The following is a 21204-nucleotide window of genomic DNA, read 5'->3' as shown; positions in this document are numbered from 1 at the left end:
ATTAAATAAATAAATTTTAAAAATGTATGTTAAAAAAAAAAAGAAATGGACATGGCAGAGACAAGAAATTTCAGGTAGGATTAAAGACTATTCTTTGGGATGTTAAGGTCTTTATTGGGCTTAATGAAGCTTTTCTTGGGTGGAGTAGTTTGAGAAGGGAGCAGGAGGATCACAGGTTGGGTAAGTGAATGTAGATTACCCTCTCAGGAAGCATAGGGTTAATAAAGAGGGTAATAGTTCCATAGCCAGATGGGGACATAGGCGATTTTATACCTCCTCAACTCCACTTCCTCACCTATAAAAGGAGAAAAATAATGCCTGTCTAGCCATGGTGTCATGAGGATTAAAATCTATTACTAACAATATTTTATGTTAGATAGACTGTTTTATAATAGATTGATTCAGTGAAAGGACATAAGAACAATTTGTTGCTGCTAATCACCATGTTTTCATTTTCATCATATCTTCATCATCAAAGTCGGGTGAATAACAAAGCACAGAGTTGATTGGCTTTGTATTTCCCTAGTTCAAGTTTTTTGATTGTATGTAACTGAGTTTGACCTCAGAAAATATTAACATATCATTCCTTTGGCACTTAGAACAAGGACAGTTCAAGTTTGGTCTGAGCATAAATGGAGTTAAGGCGGAACATTTCCTCCCTCACCCACCTTTACGAACTGAAGAAATGGCCTCAGATGGAGAGTTTAAGAGCAAATGTCACTTGCTTTATGGATCAGTTTGACCCACCGAGAATTACTGTTGTGGATTAGTTCAATATTCAAACATTTCTTTAGATCCGACTCATGAAATATCTAGCCACTTTTCAAGTTTTGACTTAAGATTTCAAAAGACTATCTGAGTCTGTGCTTAAATGAAGTCATACAGCTGTGGACGTGACATAACAATTGTTGCCAGCTCATAGGGAAATAGGCAACAGCAGGGAATGCCAGGTCCACGGTACTGGGCAGGAAGCAGGCAACTACTTTGAGTTATCCTAGTCAAATCCAAGGCTCAAAGTTCGCAAATTTCCCAGGAAGGCAATGATAGAAGCCACAAACCACGGTTCATCTCTCAAGCTACCAAAAACGCTACAGGTGAGAACATGGGACCACATCTCTTTCCAGATATTTCAAAAGAAAAGCTCTATAGTTCAGCCATTTCTAACCTATAAGAAGGGTTCTGATAGTCACTGAAATAACAAAACAAAAAACAGGAAATACATCATCCGTTATAGAAATTTTTTAATTTAAATATGCCCTCAATTTAGCCTAGGCAGTGGGAATTTCTTGAGTGTATGTGAGTGTCTGTATGTGCACTTTATATTTTAAACTTTCTGGAGATTATCCAGACATTTCAGATACTAATTCTGGCAGGATTTCCCTTTAAGGACGTCCTGCAGAGAATTTGTTACTCATAATTTTAAGTAAAAATTGACAAGGAGTGCTTTTTCAGCCCAGTAGGAGTCAGCTATGTACATGTCACAAGACTTGGAGGAAACTCACACACCCTCCTATTGTCTTCCACAAAGTTTAAAAAGCTGCAACTGGGAGGGACCCTCAGATAGTTTTGGTGGCCCATTCTATTCCTCTTGGAGTTGACATATGAATGTGTTGGAGGGAAAAGTAAATCATCATATATTCTCCTTTCATACTGTTTAAATCACTGGAAGAAGCAGCTTTAAGAAAAAGTAAGTTTTGTTTTCTTTTCCTTAATGTTTTCTTTGTGTTTTTAATGTGGTTTTTATTGGCTTCTTTAATTTTTTTTTAAGTACAAGAGATTCTTATAAACTTTCTAGTGACTGCTTAAAAGAAACTTTGTAGTGATTTGTTTTTACTTAGCAAGTAAGTATATATCTAGAAGTTTCTTAGAAACTTTTTAAACATTTGAGCCAACAGTTATCAAATTTTATATGCTGAGCTTTTCAGATTTCTCATTTCTGTGCCATGTGTATTAAGGCAACATTGTAGCCAGATAACTTTTGAGTTGCCTCCTGAGTTCTGAAAATTGTCTTTATAATTGGAGGTATAACTTCATTGTATTTATAAAAAAGGAATGACTCCATACTGGAGTTTTATTTGGCTTAATTTATTTGGATGACTGACTTTATCACTAAGGATATTTTATGGCTGGATTTACATATCCAGAGCACAATTTAAAGTCATTTACAGATTTTAAGTGAGTTAGTGAGATTCCTGCTATTTAAAAAAACAAACAAATCTGCCTATTTTTCACAAGCAGAAATAAAGACAATTCCTAATCTTAGGCTTTCTAAGATTGAATTAAAATGTCTGTGTTTCTGACCCACACAGATATGTAATACACTGAATGAATCTAAAGCATTGCTTCTTGAAACTGGGATAGCGTTACATAAGCAAAAGTATGCTTCCCATATGTGTTTATGCTTTTTCCCTCACTATTTTAATCAGACCCTTTTTGGTGTCTGTCATGCATTCGAAAACCAAATGCAGCTCCTCAGCTTGTCAATTTTCGTTTTGGAAATGTAGGAACTAAAAACAATCATTAATAAAACGTGTAATTCTTATAAATAAAATGTAAGAAATTCCTCAAGTCATTTTAGCCCTCATTTCACATTCACAATACTATCGTGTATAAATTCCAGCATGTTTATTAGTAACGTATATGGATTAAAATTTAACACAAATATTGCAAATATATGTATCACACAAGATATTTCTTAACATATTTATGATATGTGCCTAAAGCCATAATCCAAATTGCTTGGTGGGGAAGGTAAACTCTGATGTCTGTTTTCTATACTTGTTCTATTTATTCCCATGTGTTATCATTAGTTGCCAATTCTGGGACTGTTCTACCTAAACGAGAGCAGCAGATTTGTGCTTTAATGTAACATTACCTCAGGGACAAGTCTACCTCTTATTTTTATTATACTTGCCAACAACATTCTGAGTAAAGCTGGATTAATTTGGGTTCCTTAAGCAAGCCTAGTAACTTTCTACTACATTGAAAATAAAATTTTATCTAGAACATGTTAGAGAAGCTTTGATTTGTTTTTTCACATTTTCAATCTAGGAAACATGATCTCTTTAGAATTGAAAACCAAATACTTGGGTTCACATGGAAAGTTCTGAGTCAGATGTCAGCTAAACAACCGTACATTTCCATGTTCTTGTAATTATCTTTTTCCTCTCTGATTGTCATCATTTTTCTTGGTTACCTTATGGTACCCTGGAAGGAGCTGTGAAAAGAAGGAGGGGAAGGAGGAGGTAGAGGACTCCTTCCTGCCATAACACCTTGAGTCCCTCCAAAATGATCAGCTTGAGCATTATCTATCTCCGCATTAGACCACTTCGGGATCACAGATTCCCTTAAGAATCTGATAGAATCAATGGACCCTCTTCTCATTTAAAAAAAAAAAAAAAAAGCCCATTGTAAATAGATTTTTCCTTGACATTTCTGGGGTTGATAGACTCTTGAAACCTGTCCTTGAGTATTCTTGAGGGGTCCTGATTATGAACCACTATTCTCCATGAAACCACAGACTTCAGACAAACCCTGGGTTTGGTGGGTTTACCAAATCTTTAAAAGGCTTACAGTGGAAGTATGTCTAAACTGTCTCTCTCAACTGTCCTCACCTGAGGACAGGTAAGGTTAAGGTAAGGATTTTAGCTGGAGATGACATTTAAGGGTTAATTTTCAAAGCCGATACATAGTTAATTCATAGCCATACTTGTTCTGGGCAATGTGTCCACTGAAATAAAAGTAGAAGATTCAAGTATCAGAACAGTTCCTTTCGTGGAGAGTAAGGCTTAGAATGGAAGGGTGATAGGATTAAGCCTCTAGAGACCCCAGAATGTGGAACAGGTGACTGCAGTGGGACCTTCCTGTTTCTCTGGCCGTTCCCCCCAATCCCCATACCGGCCTATTGGTAGATTGGAACATGAAAGGGAAGATCTAAACTAGTGCCCGTTATCTCATACCCTCTGCTTCAGGGATCACAATCTTTATTCTTTCCTTCTTTATTGGCTCCTCCTATCAACATTTAAACATGTTCAAATTCCCCATCTTGAAAAGCTTCTCCTTCATTACTGAGCTCCTCCACTTACCTCACTCTTCGGCTTCATAGCTCAATCTCGTAAAAGTATTGTCTACACCTTGTAAAGAATCTCCACTTTCTTAGCTCCCACTTCTCAATCAACTGCAGTCTGGCTTTGGTCCTTATCAGTTTCCCCCACCTCTCACTGAGGTGACTGATCACTAGTGTATTGCTAAGTCCAGCAGACATTTCTCATTATCTTCTTAGTATCTCAGAAGCATTTTACCTTATTCTCCACTTTCCCCATCTTGAAACACTCTTTACACAGGGATTCCATGGTATCCAACTCCTGGTTTTCCTCCCACCTCTAAGACCACTATTCTCAGTCTGTTTCACAGATTCCTCTTCCTCTTCCCTACATCCTAGATTCCCTTTCTCTTTCTGAGCTAAATGTCATTACTTCAATTACAATCTATTCTACATGACTGAGTCCAAAATCTTTATATCCAGCTAAGATATCTTTTCTGAGCTACAAACCTATATGTCCAATTATCTGCTGAATACAGGATTGCCCAGAGCAGGCTTGGACCCCAGTGAATACAATGCGGGAAGGGAAGGGGCCTGAAGGGCAAGCCAGGTAAAATTTTTGACATAGAATTTCAAAATGTTCAAGTAATGTATGTGGTTTCCCTGCCCTCTCTCTTTGGACCTGGCTGAACAGCTCTACTTGGCTTTCCCACAGTCCTCTCAAATCTCATTTTAATCTAAAAGTAAATTCATCATTCCCCTCTCCTACTTTCCACCCTACTTCCCCCAAGTATTCTCATACAGAAAATGACATCATGATACAACCAGTTGCTCAAGCCAGAAACTGGAGGTGAACTAACTCCACCTCTCCCTCAACTTATATACCCAAAGAATCTCCAAATTCTGTCCATGCTACCTCATACATTCACCAGCTTCTCTCCTATGTCACTGCCATCACCCTATTTCAGGCTGCCATCTTCTTTTACTTGGTGAACAGTGGCCTTTTCATGGGTCTCCATGCCTCCAGAATTGCCCTCTTCTGCTGCATTCTCCATACTGAAGCCACTGAAACTATTGGTCTAAAACCAGATTTGATTTTGTCAATCTCTTACTTCAAACCTTTTCCTGACTTTCCACTGGCCTTAGGATAATGTCCAGATTCCTTCCCAAAGTAAAGAGAAGCAGTAGAGTTTAGTGGGTTATAGCAGATGTCCCCAAACTTTAAAGTGCTCAGGAACCACCTCTGGGTCTTTGTTAAAATGTAGATTCTGGTTCTGTAGGTCTGGGTTGGTGCCTGAGTTTTTGCATTTCTAACAAGCGCCCAGGTGATGCTGATAATACTGGTTCATGGACCACACTTTTCATGCTAGATTGGCTGGAGCTCAAGTCTCAGCTATATTACTCACTAGATCTGGGAACTCAGAGGAGTCAGCCTCTGTGTCTGTCATTTTCCTTGTATATGAAATGGAGATCATGATTGTATAACTTTTTCTTAGGTTTCTTAGGTTTGAAATGAGGAATCAATGTGTTATATTAAAATTACAACAGTGTCTGGCATAGAAAAAGTGTTAAGTGCAAGTTGTTATTATTACTAGTTAAGACCCTGAATAATTTAGCCTCTACATTCTTCTCCCAAACAGTTTTTACTATGGCACTGATGTGCGCACACAGGCGCGCGCGCATGCGTGCGTGCACACACACACACATGCACACACACACACACACACTCTGCTGCTCAGTCATACCAAATGACCTTCAGCAGATTAAGAACTGAGCAAATGCCTCTTTTCTGCCAGGCCTCCATGGGCAACAACCAGTTGCTCAAGCCAGAAACTGGAGGTGAACTAACTCCACCTCTCCCTCAATTTATATACCCAAAGAAGAGCTCTGTGCATACAGACCTAACTCACCCTAGTCACCCTCAGGTGCTCCCTTCTCTGGAAAGAACTTACAGACCACCCTCCACCCAAATGTGTTTGGTGCCACTTCTGCATATCCTCATACTACCAATGTGCCCTCTTGGGCTCACATTATAAACTCATTTATTTATCTGTATCTCCTACAAGACTGTATGCTCTTTTAGAGAAGGGACTGTGGCAATTACCGCTGAATTTCTAGCATCCCACACACTGTTGCAGGCTTCAGATGATCAGTAAGAATGAATGCATTTTATATACACATTTCTAAAGACCCATAAAATGAGACATGGAGTCAGGGAACAGAAAGATTTAAGATCTGGTTGGAGCAAAGGGAAATATTGGATATAATAGAATGAGCTTCTCTCCAACTGCTGCCTCTGGGTTGGATTGTTAACCCACTGGAAAGGAAAAAATTTTTTTAATTCATTAAATAAATATGCAAGGCTAGATAGTCAGTGCAAGAATGACAGAGGAGAGAGTCAAAACTTTGAAGTCTGGTCCATGTTGAGTCTTCTGTGAACTCGGGCGCATTAGTTTGCCTCACTACTTTGGAAGATGGAATAAAAACACCCATCTTGTAGAATTCTGTTTTAGAGTAATGCTACCAATAGGCATTTTTGCTTTTATCTCTTCTCAAATTCTGCTATACAATTCTGTTGCTACTAGACCTTAAACCCATCTTACTTGATTGTTGGCAAAGCTTTGAGATTTTCCTTTGCTTATTCATTTTGCCAGAGCAGTATCATCAATGGACCCTGAGTTTTATTTTTCAGTAGATCATTTTGATGTATCAGATTCTCCCCTCTTATTATTTAAGAATACACTTTGGGGTTTATTTTCAATTTAATTTTAATGATAGTACACGCTGAAGATGGTGGGGAAATGGGCTTCTGGGGTTCTTGTCTTCCAGCTTGATTCTGTCCTTTTTAATGATCCTTTATATTTAATGATCCTTACTGTTCATAAGACAATTTAAGTAAAATATCATAATCATGTAATTCCTAATACTTTTAAAAAGACTATTAATAGTTGTCCTGGTCAAGGTATCAAACTATTTATCATTTTTTTGACAGGGCCAAAAAGTCATACATACAGGTAATTCATTCATTCATGTATTCACTCATTCATTCACCAAGTAGATCAAGTCAGTATAGTATCTACAGAAACATTGGTCAAGCTGTTCAATTTTGCTTACATCATGAATCCCTGCACTGTGCTGATGACCATTTCATGCATGAACAAGGAGATGCCTATCATAAAGTTTGACCAAAGGTTTCTCAGTATAGAACTAAAAATGCTTTGATGTTATGTAAAATTTTTTCTTCCCATAAAATTCAGCACTTCTTTAACAGATTCATGGGTATAATTTGCATCCAGGAAAAAAAAAAAAAAAGCATCTGACACCAAGCTGTCATGCCACCTAAAGGAAGTAAGATTTAAAAATGATTTCTGGTCTTGTAATTACATCATTCTATTAATTTGTTCCCTTGAACATTTCTGCAGTTATACTATTACAGAAGATTCTAATCTTTGAGAGTTTTTTTTTTTTTAAACTAAATGACTGCACTCGAATTTTGTTCAATACTTTTCCTTATTTTCAGTGATACATTATGCATTGTACAGTTTAGAAAGTAATGAACAGTAAAAAATCTTTTTAAAAAATCTATAAATTTAATCAAGCATATTTTCTTCTAAACTTGTTTCCTACTCTTCAAACGTATTTATGTGGTTGAGATCACACTGATTATTTAATTCCTACTTTTTTTTTCACTTAAAGCAATATCAGGAGCATTTTGCCACGTCATTAAGTACTTTTCCAAACACCATGTTAATGATTTCAAGTATTATTTTTAAAGTCATTTAGTAAATAATTTTATATGCTTTTAAGCAGTGTGCAGAAGTCCTTTTCAAACTCTAGTTAAGTGTAATTTAACAAACACGAACAAAATATGACCAAAAACCACAAAATGTATTTTATGTTTTCTGTAGAGTCAGACAGTAAATATTTTAAGTTTCAAAACTAAGCAACTCTGCCATAATAGTTCAAAAGTAGCCATGGACTGAGGCTGTGTTCCAGTAAAACTTTACAGATACTGAAACTTGAATGTCATATAATTTCAGATGTCAAAAAAAATTTATCCTTCTTTTGATTTTTTTTTTTTGATCATTTAAAAATGTAAAAGCTATGTTTAGGTCTCAAGCCATGCAAACACAGGTTGTGGCTAGATTTTGGTCCTTGGGGTGTAGTTGGCAACCTCCACTCTACAGCCTGGTTCCAAGAACCCTGGCTTCATCAGGTCTGAGAAAGTTCTGTGAATGCAGGAATATGAATATATTTTTAAGAAGAGGTAAATAGCTTTCATTAGGTGCTAAAAAATTCTTAACCTAAAAATGTTTAAGAATGACTGTTCTAGATAATATACACGAAAGCACTTTGTAAACCATAAATTATTATTAGAATACCTATTGGTACTTCACTTATGATATTTTTCACTTAGGCACCAAATGATCTGAAAAAATTGATGAATAAAAATAAATATATGCCATTATCAGAATTCCACCTGAAAAACTGATACTCAAAATCCAAAAATCTTATAAACTGTAACCTAAAGAGGAACTAGATAACAAGTTAAATTACCAAACACGTTTAAAACAGAATTAATGGTTATTCTGATGAAGGTAATTAGAATATTTATTATTTTGTTTGGTTTTTGACTGAGCCAAGAACTTAGAAATAATGCTATTCATTTCTTCATTTTGTTTCTGTTAAGTTTTAAACTACAAACCTAGCATAATTAGAGAATCCTAATCTACCATCCTGGTTAATAAAAACTGGTATATATATTATTCTCTCTTTTCTTCCCTCCTGCCACATACACATACGCATGCAGTACAGCAAAAGGACTTAGGAATAAAGCCACCTTTATTGTAATATATGTGTGGATTTGAAAGTCCCACTTAACCATGAGCCTCTTCTTTCAGAGTTCTAATTCAATTGTGAAATAGAAACAAGTGTCATATATGAATCCATTTATTATCAATGTTATTATTGTTAAGGCTGGGTTGGAAAACGAAGCTTTTCCCTGAGACTGCCCCTCCCATCCTGAATTGAACTTATTTGCAGTGGGGTAGAGAACTCTAACCCAGTGCCCCCTCATGGGGCTGGGCAGCTATAGTGGGCTCCCTCCAGGAAGGAGGGCAGAGTTTAGGCCTGTGCACTGGCAAATCCCACCGGAAGGAGGGGAAGGGAAGTGAGTGGCACTTGAGCAGACCTCTTTGCCCAGTTGCTTCTCAATTAAGTCGCTCCCCAGGTAGAACAGAATCAGTGAGCCAAGGGACCAACATTTTACCCCCAACACTTTCAAAAGAGAGAAATTCCTTTAAATGACCAGTATAGAAACCTGAGAGAAATGAGAGGTTCTCTTATATGATTTTTAATTCAAAAAACTATTCCTGCTTTTTTGTATAAATGTAAGTATAATTTTAGTTTAGTATAAATTTAAGTCATCAATGTAAACTGTTAAAATGCCAAGTAAGAGAGACTTCTAGTTGACAGCATACATCCCAGACCTGTGTTTAAGGGTATGGTCTTCAGGTGGCCAAGAAGAGAAAAGTGGGCAAATATATATTCATAGCAATGTGTAGTTGAGTTTTGAAAGCTCTGACATGTAAAAGTATCTCATTTTGTAAGTGACCTTTTGCCTATCCAGGTATGGAGGAAATGCCATCCTCCAGGTGTGGTCCCTCAAGCAGGTCTAGCAATGCTCTCTGCCTGGTCCACACTCCCAGTGTGCTGCTTCCCCACATTCACAACTGTGTGGATTCCCCACTGCTCTTCCCCACCTTTTCTTAGAGACTAGCTTTTATTCCAACTTTAAGCTACAGCTCTAGAAGTGTTACCTGACATTTTCTAGAAGTTTCCTGAAATTTCCAGGGCACCCTGTGCCTACGTCCAAGCATTTCCAGCTGCCCTCTCTCCTTTCTCCCCTCACTCCCTCTCATCCACAATATTTAGTGAGTGCCCAGCACATGCTGATAATACACTAGACACCAGTTAGTTTGGTGGTAACATAGCATTTGTCCCGCCTGAAGCTTACTGTTGAGCGGGAAAGACGATTAACTAGGGCTACAGTGCACAGTGTGTGCTGAAGTATGGAGAGCCAGGGCCCTGATCTGGTAAGACTGATGGAGTAGAGTAATTATTTGTGAGCCTCTCTCCCATGCCAGAGTGGAGGCTTTTCACAGGGAGAGACCTGGTTTTACCTTCACTGCCAAGCACCATTTTGGCACTCAAGAGCTCTTTGTGAAACCTACGGAAGTAACGTTCACTGTGTTCAAAGAGCTGTTTGATATTGTTGGGTTTAAAACTGATAGAACCAGGCCAAGGAAGATGCCAGATTTTGAAAGGTCTGAAATGCTAAAGAGCTTGGACCAGGAATAGGTCACTGAAAGTAGTGTGATTTAAAGACAGTCATTTAAAGACTCTGAGTCAGCATCTATTTATAAAATGGGAGGGGAGTAGCTGCTTGGCTCTAAACAGCCAAAAAAGAAGCTAAAAAAAAGAAGCTTGTTAAAATTCACTTTGATTAGCACTGTGGGTATTTCCTTTTAAGTATTTACAAAAATTAATTTGGAAGGTATATTCCATTTTTCCTAATTTTTCTAGAAAGAAATACTAGCTCTAAAAATATCCTCTTTGGAATTTAGTTTCTATCCCTGTAAAATGAGGAGCTAAAACTGATCTATCTTTTTTAGTTCTTATGTTCTATAGTCAAGAACAAGTGATTCAAAGGGAAATAAGTTTAGCCTTTTGATTTGTGTTAAGATTTCATTTAATTTTTAAAATAAGCCATTTGGTACAAAATTCAAAGGGTACAAAAGGCTATATACAAGTGGAAAGTAAATCTCACTACCTTCCCTGCCTCTTCATCACTGTTTTTGTGGTTTCTTCAAGAGTGACTAGGTATTTTTAAGTTAAATGTCGGTTAATGAGAAGGTAAGTTTGGTTTTGATCAGTACCAAATGTTACAGCACTATTAGGGTAACAAATTATATATAGTCTTAAAATTTTCTGTCTACCATTACTTTAATTCCTATATATTCTCAGCAAGGTTTATTTTTGCATAACTCATAATTGTTTTTAAGTTATTTTGATATGTATTATGTAATTTGCTCTAAAGCACCATCTACGGGTATGATTTACAATATTCTACCTTATAAGGCAGAATATAAATGTCATGTTTTCTGCCATATACGTATTTAGATGCTGTCAAAATGCCAAATGGGATGCTGATAATGGAGTAGTTTTATAAACTGTTACTATGACCCGTCCCCACAAAAATCATGAAAATGAGCAACTGAGAGTTAATTTGGAGAATGATTGGAAATTGTATGCATATGAAAAGGGGCACTTATGCCTTATGGCTAGCCCTCACTGGCAGGCTGCTGGGATTGCCACCCCCATCCCCAGGCTGTGAAGGGCTAGGGAGAGCTCCTGCTACAGGCTCATAGGAGTCTAAAGGCTGCAGTGACTACTACTGTTGAAAACAGAATAAAAAGTTCCAAAGAGACACCTACACCACACCGGTATCCACTTATTAAACTGCTGGTAGACTTGAAAGACATAAGACATTTGTTATCCTCTGACTTGCCTTACAAGTTCAGAGGAAAAGAGAGAGTATCTGGTGCCTCATCCCTATAAATCAAGAGAAGAATGTTTACCTAGCATGCTTAGTCACTAGGGAATCATAATGATGCCTCCCAACAGAAAATTCAAAACTGGAGGTGCTTCAGCTTATTTTCTTGGTCTTTAGCCATCACCACTTTCAATAAAGTAGAAATCCTTTAAAAATTACCTAAGTTTTATCTGCAACATTTTAAAAGATCACCCACTAAGTGTTGGGCACTTCCAGGCTCCATTTGGAGTACAGAAATGAGTAAGATATGGTGCTCTCAGTGAGCTTATGTTATGGTCATAAGGAATACAACAACCCCCCTTCCAAAATTTATAATAGAAGTTAGAATATAAGAATTATCTAAGAGAAACACAAAGGGTCTTCATTGAACATACCATAATACAACTCATAAATGTTACTCATATACTTTAAATATACCTTATAATACAAACTCATATACCCTAAAATTCAAAAATGTCTGCAGCTTTAGAACTTTTTGACAGACTCTGTTTCAGAAGGCCCAGAAATGAGCTCTTCTTTCATCATTGTGTTTTATGAATTTGAAGAAGGTCATAAACCAACAGAATCTATAATACGCATTAATGCCAGGATACATGAAAGCCAATATATTATATGGTCAGACTTGTCTTATTCTCAGGAAAGAATTAAGTGATTGATTATGAAATCTTATTTCGTGCTCTTAGTTAAACGACTGAACATTCTTCCCAATTCGTTTAACTGGAGTTGTCATTTTTAAGCCATTTTTCGATTTAGAAAACTACTTTATAGGCTCTATTAGATAAAGAATACATCTATCGTTTTATATTGGCCACCTTCCAAATAAAGCACGCTCTTCATTTCATTGGACAGTTTCTAATACTATCTTTCATCAGAATAGAAATGGTTTATTTCTCATATTTAAAAATATATTTATTGGAAAGAAAATCATGGAAAGTATTTTTTGCTCGGTTCTTCTATGTTCTAAGGAGCACGTACTTTTAGGTTTTCAAGATTACACGGGGTTAAGATGCATCGACAACTGTAGTGATTGGAGCACTTGGCTCAGCTCCTCTAAATTCCTGGGTCCATGGTTATTACCCTAATCTGCTCTCAGGCACTGTGTAAACTGAATATGTTTGCCATCTTCTTAAGGTGAATTAATTAGAGTTCTCTCATCACTAATTATGGAAGGAAATTAGAGTTTATTTTAAAACACCCAGCAAGGGACTTCCCTGGTGGCGCAGTGGTTGGGAGTCCACCTGCCAATGCAGGGGACACGGGTTCAATCCCTGGTCTGGGAGGATCCCACATGCTGTGGAGCAACTAAGCCCGTGCGCCACAACTACTGAGCCTGTGCTCTAGAGCCTGCAAGCCACAACTACTGAGCCCGCGTGCCGCAACTACTGAAGCCCACACGCCTAGAGCCCATGCTCCTCAACAAGAGAAGCCACCGCAATGAGAAGCCTGCGCACCGCAAGCAAGAGTAGCCCCTGCTCGCCACAGCTAGAGAAAGCCTGCGTGCAGCAATGAAGACCCAACGCGGCCAAAAAAACAAACAAAGAAAAAAACCACCCAGGAAAATAAAATAGCTGTCTTGGCTTTACAGTGATCCAGTCACAATGTCTTTATAACACATGACATTGAACTCAAAAACTGAAGGAAAAAAGGTACAAAAGATATTGCATTTCCTGTCTGATGAAGTACATTCCACTAGACCATAGTGAAATTTTCATGTGATCTTGTGAACTCAAATACCTGGCCCTGTGGGGGTGATTCATAGGACTAGCATGTGTTAGAGATTCAGTCCTTCCACAGGAGACTTAGTTTCTACAATGACAGATCACACTTCTTGCTAAATATGCTTGCATTTGTCAATAGATGCAAGAGGAAGCAGGTAGAAACAGTGTTAAACAGATGAATCAATGAGCTCCCTCCCCACTGCTGAGAAAACAGCTACTAGGGCTCAGATACTGATAGTAGATAATGAGCATGATGAAGGTGATCTTCAAATAGAAAGGAAAACCAATGAAACAAAGCAAAACAAAACAGAACAAAAAAACTGACACAACTACTACATTTAGTATTCCATAGAGTACTTGCTGAATTTTTCAGAAAGCTTAGAGATGGGTGGAGGGAATACTCTCTGATACTTATATTAGATCTGCAGTGATATTTAGATTAGAATCCATCTCCAGAAAATGAGGTTGATTTGGGGGATTCATATGCAGGAAACATCCTGTCCCTACCATGTGCTGACTCTGTGCTAAATACATTTAGATAAATGTTCAGTTTAGTTTTAGTTCAGTCCTTGTGTATACCAAACCCCAGCACTACATGAGAACTCAGGACTTTGAGGAGATCCTGAGGCAACCTAGGAACTTGTATTTGCTCTTCCAGAACACCTTTTACAGAAATAATAGCAAGGCTACAGGGAGTAGAAGGAATGACAGCTTATACCTATTGAAATGATAGTGGTTCCTTTGGGATAAAAATTGAGGCAAGCCTAATGATGGGTTTAAAAGCAGGAAGTTGGTATCTGGATAGACAGAGATCTAGATAATCCAGTTGCACCTTAAAAGGTGGTATTCTTTATGTCTTAAAATTTTTCTTATATCTCAGTGAGGAAAAAAATCAAAGATGGTATTAAACCTATATATTTTTTGAGAGTCCTACTTTTTTATTTTGTAAAGAATATAATGTTTGTTAAAATGTGGTTATACTTATGTATTACCATGAACTACAATGTACCTGTTTCAGTAATCACTGCCATAATTACATGATTCTGAACGTAATCCCTCCAAGAAAATCATACAAAGCACATTTTTCCTTTGTTAGTATCCACAGAACAAATTAACCAGATGGAAAGCTCTCGTCAGCTATTTTGTTTCACGAGAGAGCAGTGCCATCAGGTCTCAGGAGAATTCTCATTTGACCTCCCTACACAAGACATTCAGCTTTCAACAAACTGGGCTTGTGAATATGTCCCTAGAGACTAATATCAAGCATTCCACCACAATTCTATGATGCTTGTTTTAGGTAATTTTTGATTGATGGCCTGAAGTTATGGCTTTAGTTATTTTTTAAATTGTTTAGTTTTCAAAAGTAGTGTTTGAAGGGTCTAGAAAATAGCCTCCTTCTTCAAAATGGGAACTACACTTACAATTACACTTTCCATCAAGTCAAATACACCTACAGCCAACTCACTCATGACTTTTCCATTCTAATCTCACTTGATCTGTGGGTGGGATCACAAGCAGCTAATAATGTTCTCATTTCATAGTTAAGGAAAGTAAGTGCCAGAAAGATTATACGGTTTCCATAGCAGTAGTTTCCACACTCGTGCTTAAGCAACTTGTGCAAAAATCTATAGCCTCTGCTTTCCAACCCAATATTTTTCTCAGTATGTTTGTTATGTCTTGGGTTATAAGCAGAAAACAGATACGGAAGTACACACAGGTCTGTTCAACTCCACCCTCAGAACTAGGAAAAGAAACAAAGGAAAAAACTAAGAGTAGGGCTTCCCTGGTGGCGCAGTGGTTGAGAATCTGCCTGCCAATGCAGGGGACACGGGTTCGAGCCCTGGTCTGGGAAGATCCCACATGCCACGGAGCAACTGGGCCCATGAGCCACAATTACTGAGCCTGCGTGTCTGGAGCCTGTGCTCCGCAACAAGAGAGGCCGCGATAGTGAGAGGCCCGCGCACCGCGATGAAGAGTGGTCCCCACTTGCCGCAACTAGAGAAAGCCCTCGCACAGAAACGAAGACTCAACACAGTCATAAATAAATAAATAAAAAGAACGTGAATTTCTTTAAAAAAACTAAGAGTAGAACTTTACTAGTTATTCCAACTCCATGATATTTTTAAATCTGTGAATCTAAATTTTTCCACTGTACAACATATACTTATTTTGTCTGGCCTAGTTTACACAGACTTTGGAGGATATATTTTTTCATATATCTCATTTAAGTCCACCCAAATTGTCAATTTCAGTCACTCAGAAATAACACTTCAGTGAAATAATACTTCAGCTAATATCACCTATCTCTGAAGACAATGACCTTGCAATCTTGGTAAAGACATGATCTGTCTCCGAAAATCATATTCATGGATGCAGAAAGGCTGGTGCATCTTCCAACAGAGAATTGAAGTATTTGATCATACAGTTCAAAAACTGTTAATGGAAGCCTATTGGTGCCCACAGTTTAGAGAGGAAACCCTTTAATAATGTCAACAGATTAACCATGTTCTGCTGTTTCTTTGATACCTTCCTCAGCTGGTATTTAAAGGGCATTCTAGCTGTCTTCTTCAGGGAAAGTGAAAGGACTCTCCTTGTCATGGACAGGCCCTTAGATCTTCACCTTCCGTTCCCTAATCTTATCTCGTCCTTGGATGTATTTGCCATAGATATAATAGATATGAATTAATTCACTACTCAAGTGAACATATGCAAATTCTTAACTTTTTTATACTTGAGCCTTTATCTTTTATTCTGTTGATAGAATTCCCTTTGCATATGTGTTTTCATTAGTTCTTGTCTTGGACTCCAAGCTCATGGGAAGTAGGAAGTTTTCCATTCATTCATTTCTTCAGCCATAAAGCATGTTCTGAGGTCCTGCTATGCTCAGACCTGAGACACACAGAACTAAGCAACATCCTTACCCTTGAAGAGCTTAGAAGTGAGAGAGACACACACAGTACAAAATAACTGTTACCAAGAAAAAGAGACATATGTATGAACTAATGGGAGCAACTTCTGTCCAGAGAGATCTGAGAAAGCTGCAGAGAGAAGGATTTTTAGCTGGACCTTGACTGAGAAGTAGGTGGTCAATGGGGTGGGGGGGAGGGTGACAAGAAGAAAGTCATTAGAGACAGAAGAAAAGTCACGCATGAAGGTTCAAAGGTGTAAAAAGACATAGTATATTTGAAGAATAGGGAGTCATGGGAAATGGCTAAAGCATAGGTGCAGTGTGTGCGTTTCAGATGGTACAGGGTTGGGAAAGGGATGAAGAGATAGTGAGAAAAGTAGACAAAGTAGCAAAGGGTCTCTATGCTAAGTAACGGACTTTATTTTATAGTCAAAGAAGAGCTGTTGGAGGTTCTTCTCCAAGGAAGGGAGATGATCATGAGTCTGAGAAAGATTTTTCTTGAGTATTGTGGAAGATGTTCTGGAACTCCCTGGGAAATTGAGCTTATTTAGAGAGCAAAATTCATACAGTAGAAATGTGCTTGGTTCTACTCAGTAGAGGGAGAAACTTTTAATAATATCTTCAGTTCGATGTAAGCCACTATGGTCCATCAGAGATATGAGGACGGCCTAAACAAAGATTTAAGGAATGCTTCTGAAGTGGAATCAATAGGATATGGTACCCAATAAATATATGTAGGGGGTACAGGCAGGGAGAGAGGGGAGAATGATTGAAAACACTGCCTTGGCAGACTAGGTGGATTGCATAACCACACACTGAGGATGGTTTCTGTAACTCCTTGTAGAGCACAGAGCAATATATTTTCCTCAGTGAGGCTTCCAAAGTGCCCTTGACTGGCCATCAGCCCCTATCTGCCCTCACAGCAACAGTTCAAATTAAAATCCTAAATGGGAAAACTAGCACAGGTAAATTCATTTAGGTACAGTTCGAATTAAGATTCTTCATCCACTTTCCGTCTTCACCCAAGTTCCGTATATCAATCACACAAGTTTCAAAGACATCAGCGTTTTTAACTAACATTTCCCAAGAGCATTTTAATATTCCTTATGCCCTTTAGATTTCAATGCTTTCAAGTTCTTTCCTAAAGAAAAGCAGAAACAGATCTACTTTACAGAATCAATGAAAGACCTGAACGGGCAATTGAAATAGTCATGTAGCACTCTCAGATGAGCAGCAATGTATTTATACAGGCTGAATGAGGCTACTTTGAATAACCAGATGAAAATTAAGCCAGAAAACCCAACAAACTTTGAATTGAAGAATAGTGCACTTTTACGTATGTGCAAAAGTAGTGATTGTGGCATTATTTTCACCCATTTAGCAAAATTTACAAATCATGTAGTAGAGATAGAAGTAATCTTAAATACCATTTACTGTATATCCTCTTATCAAGACACATAATCAATTTGATGATTTTATATAGTACTGCCTGCCTCCACATGGAACAAAGAAAGCTATAATCAAATCAACGTAACAACTTATATTTGATATTTAGAATATAGGATATATGGTAATTCAACTCCCTCAAGTAAATAAAATTCCTCAAAACCACACCAACATAGAGACATTATTGGAAACCAGAAGGCCCAAATTATATCCTAGTATGTTTCAATTTCACCATAAAAAGTAAAAGCCCTCTTACTTTTGAAACTTGTAATCTCTGACATGATAGTAAGACACAGCTCGTGTCTTATTGTAAAGTAATAAGACAAAGATCATACATATTGGAACCATGTTTTGGCTTTGCACACTTTCATGGTAACTGAGTATTGAAAGAAAGAGAGAAAACTTTGTCTCCTTCTCTTTTTTGCATCCAAAATGGTCACCCTGAGAAATTTACCCTTTGAATCAGCCCACAATTATCCCCATATCTTCCCTGTTTGGACAATAAATTCCATGACCACCATTAGCACACAAAAATATTCTCAGGATATTACTACATCCATCTGGATTACTTCTCTGTTGACAAACATAAGGAAAGAACTCATTTATCACCCACTCATTTTTTAAACTATTAAAAACAAAACATTACATATATAGAAAATAATGTTTCTAATATATGCAAAGTATAAAAATAATTTGGCTTAAGAAATCAAATATTTTCCACATATTTGAAACCCTCTGCAACTTCCCAATCCCCGACTAACTCCAGAAGTTAGATAATCTTAAACTGCATCCTAATTCTTGTGTTTATCATCATCATCATGCTTTTTAAAATAGCTTTAATAACATTTATTATGTTTAATAACATGTTACCATATATTTATCATAATTCCTAATAATCAATTTTGGCTGTTTTTTAACTTTATAAAAATGCAATCACGGTGTATTTACTATTTTATAACTTACTTACTTCACTCAGTAGTGAGGTTTATCTGTATTAAGGAGGGCACCTGTAATTCATCTGTTTTATTGCCATATAGCAGTATGTTATATGACCATACATCTACTTATTTATCCATTTTCCCTTCGATAGACATTCAGAGTCTCCTGCTACTAGGGCTACTATAAACTATGTTGCCACGAACTTTCTTTCAGGTGACCTTTGCAAGATTTTATGAGTCACACACTTAGGGGAGAAATTACTGAGTCATATGAAGGATACATGTTCAACTTTACAATATAATGAAAAATTGTTTTTCAGAGTGGTTTATCCATTCATCTTTCATTCTTATTTCAGTGTGTGAGTTCCAGTTGCTCCTTATCCTCACCAACATTTCATATTGTCAGACTTGCTAATTTTTTCTGACCATGAGTACAAATTATTTCATACTGAGTTGAATGAGCTTCCTTTAAAATATCTGTCAGATATTTAAAAAGAAAAATTTTTTTCTTATATCTTTTGCCCATTTTTCCATTAGTTTATTTTAAATTCTTATTGATGTTTTATATATTCTGCATTTTAATCCTTTGTCAGTTATATATGTGGCAAATATCATCTACTAATCTGTCATTTTGTGGCTTTTCATTATTAATAGTATCCTCCAATGAGCAATTTTTTAAATTATCAGTCTTTTCTGCATCTGCTAAGTATATGGCTTACTCTTTTATTTGGTAAATGTGGTAAAATACAGTGATTCTCTTCTTAATTTTAAACTAAAATTGCATTCCTGGGATAAACTCAGCTTATCATGATATTAACTTTTTCATATATCACTGGATTCAATTAGTTATTGTCTGTGCTAAATTTTTTGTATTTACTGCAAAATTTATTATTATGAGTATGATTGGCCTATAAATTTTTCTCATAATGTTTTTAGATTTTGGTAATCAAAGTTTTAATGGGTTCAAAATTAAGTGGATCATGTTTCTTGTTTTTAATTATTTGGTATAGTTTGTTAATATTGGTGTTATTTCTTCCTAAATCTTGGTAAAATCCACTGGAGAAGCCATGTGGCCTTGTATTTTACTTTATATGTAGGCTTTTAATTTCAAATTCAGTTTCTCTAATAGTTACCAACCAGTTAAAATTTTATATTTCTTTTTGTATCCGTTTTAACGTTTTACTTATCTTTGAAGTTTCCCATTTTGCCTAAGTGTTCAAATTCTTTAAAGTTGTTCTGTTAATGTTTATTCAGATTCACCTACATATTTATAATTTTTGTTGTTTTTCACCCTTTTATCTTTAAGCTTCAATCTGAGCTCAGTGTCCTTTTCCTTGAAGAACACTGTTTGATATTTACTTTAATATGGGTGTGCTATTGATATATTCAGTTTCTGATTGTCTGAAAATATCTTTTCTTCACCTTTTTTATCAAAAGATATTTTACCTGAGTATAGACTTCTAGGTTGGCTCCCATTTTCTTTCAGCCATTTTACCTTTCCATTGTCTACCTTCCATTTTTTTCTGTTGAGAAGTAGGTAAATTCTCAATTTGTTGTTACTCTGGAAGTAATATTTTTAACCTACTTTTAAGATGTTATTTATCTTTGATTTTTAGTAGTTTTACCCAGAGGTGCCTAGGTTGTGTGTTTTTAGTCTGGGTGAGGGTCATAGTTTTTGTTTTGTTTTTTAAATTTGTAACATGATGTATTTTGTCAGTTTTAATAGACTGGCCATTATTTCCTCAATAAGAATTCTTCTTCATATTCCCACCAAAATACATAAAACAACTCTTTTTACATGGGGATAATAATAATATATGTTGATTAAATGGAATATTAAAAAATAGACTCCTTATCGATTTCCTGTCTGTGGTATATCTACCTTCCAATCCCTTCTCTCTCACTATTTCCATTAATTTTCACGAATCTCCGCTCAAAACACTTCACTCATCTATTCTCAATCATCAGTGGTTATATCTTTTCTATAGAAAACATATGTTCATCTCTAGCTTGAAACTTAAGCCACTGGTGATCTTGCCCAGCCTACTTTTCCAAACTTGTCCTCCAATTAGTACCTTCTCATGCCCTGCAAGCCACTTCAAATAGATTACTTGCTATTTTCCATGCAGGCCTCATGTATTCAAGTATAAACATCTTTCCTAATTCTGTTGGTCAGTCTCAAGTGCCCTCCCTCAACATCTTCAGGAAAGGAGAGGTTTACACAGGCTCAGATCCTGGGCTTCAGTTTCTGACAGGTGTAGGATAAAATCCTGGATTTGGCATTTTTATCAGCCAAGTTATCTTGGTCTCTCTAAGCTTCTTCATCTGTCAAATGGGGATATTAATAATAGACCCATCCTACAGGATTGTAGTGAGGATTAAGAGAGAGAATCTACACAAAGTGGTTAACACAGTACATGGCTCTCAGGAAACACACGGGAGCATTAGCACTCACTGTTAGTATTTTTAACAATTCCTTCAAGGATGGTAGAGGCTGCTCTTTGCCCACCACAGCACCCATCCTGCCCTGTAATCCA

At 36.8% G+C, this 21204-nt stretch overlaps 1 protein-coding gene across 2 annotated transcripts in view; it reads left to right on the top strand.

Moving 5' to 3' along the window:
* The first annotated feature begins 1019 nt into the window (after nt 1–1019).
* The window catches only part of FHL5 (four and a half LIM domains 5), a 45871-nt gene continuing 25686 nt past the window's right edge, over nt 1020–21204 (top strand). Inside the window, exon 1 of one of the 2 annotated variants that reach the window (XM_082405279.1) lies at nt 1020–1094. The gene's annotated coding sequence lies outside the window, so the exon portion shown is untranslated. Of the gene's footprint in view, nt 1095–1571; nt 1688–21204 lie in introns of those variants that run through there. The other variant, XM_082405278.1, reaches the window with a different exon arrangement.

The sequence above is a fragment of the Balaenoptera borealis genome (genome assembly GCF_965194805.1).
Source record: "Balaenoptera borealis genome assembly, chromosome: 9".
Lineage (NCBI taxonomy): Eukaryota > Metazoa > Chordata > Mammalia > Artiodactyla > Balaenopteridae > Balaenoptera > Balaenoptera borealis.
Note: the sequence above shows the minus strand (reverse complement) of the source record. Positions and strands in the feature narration are given on the sequence as shown.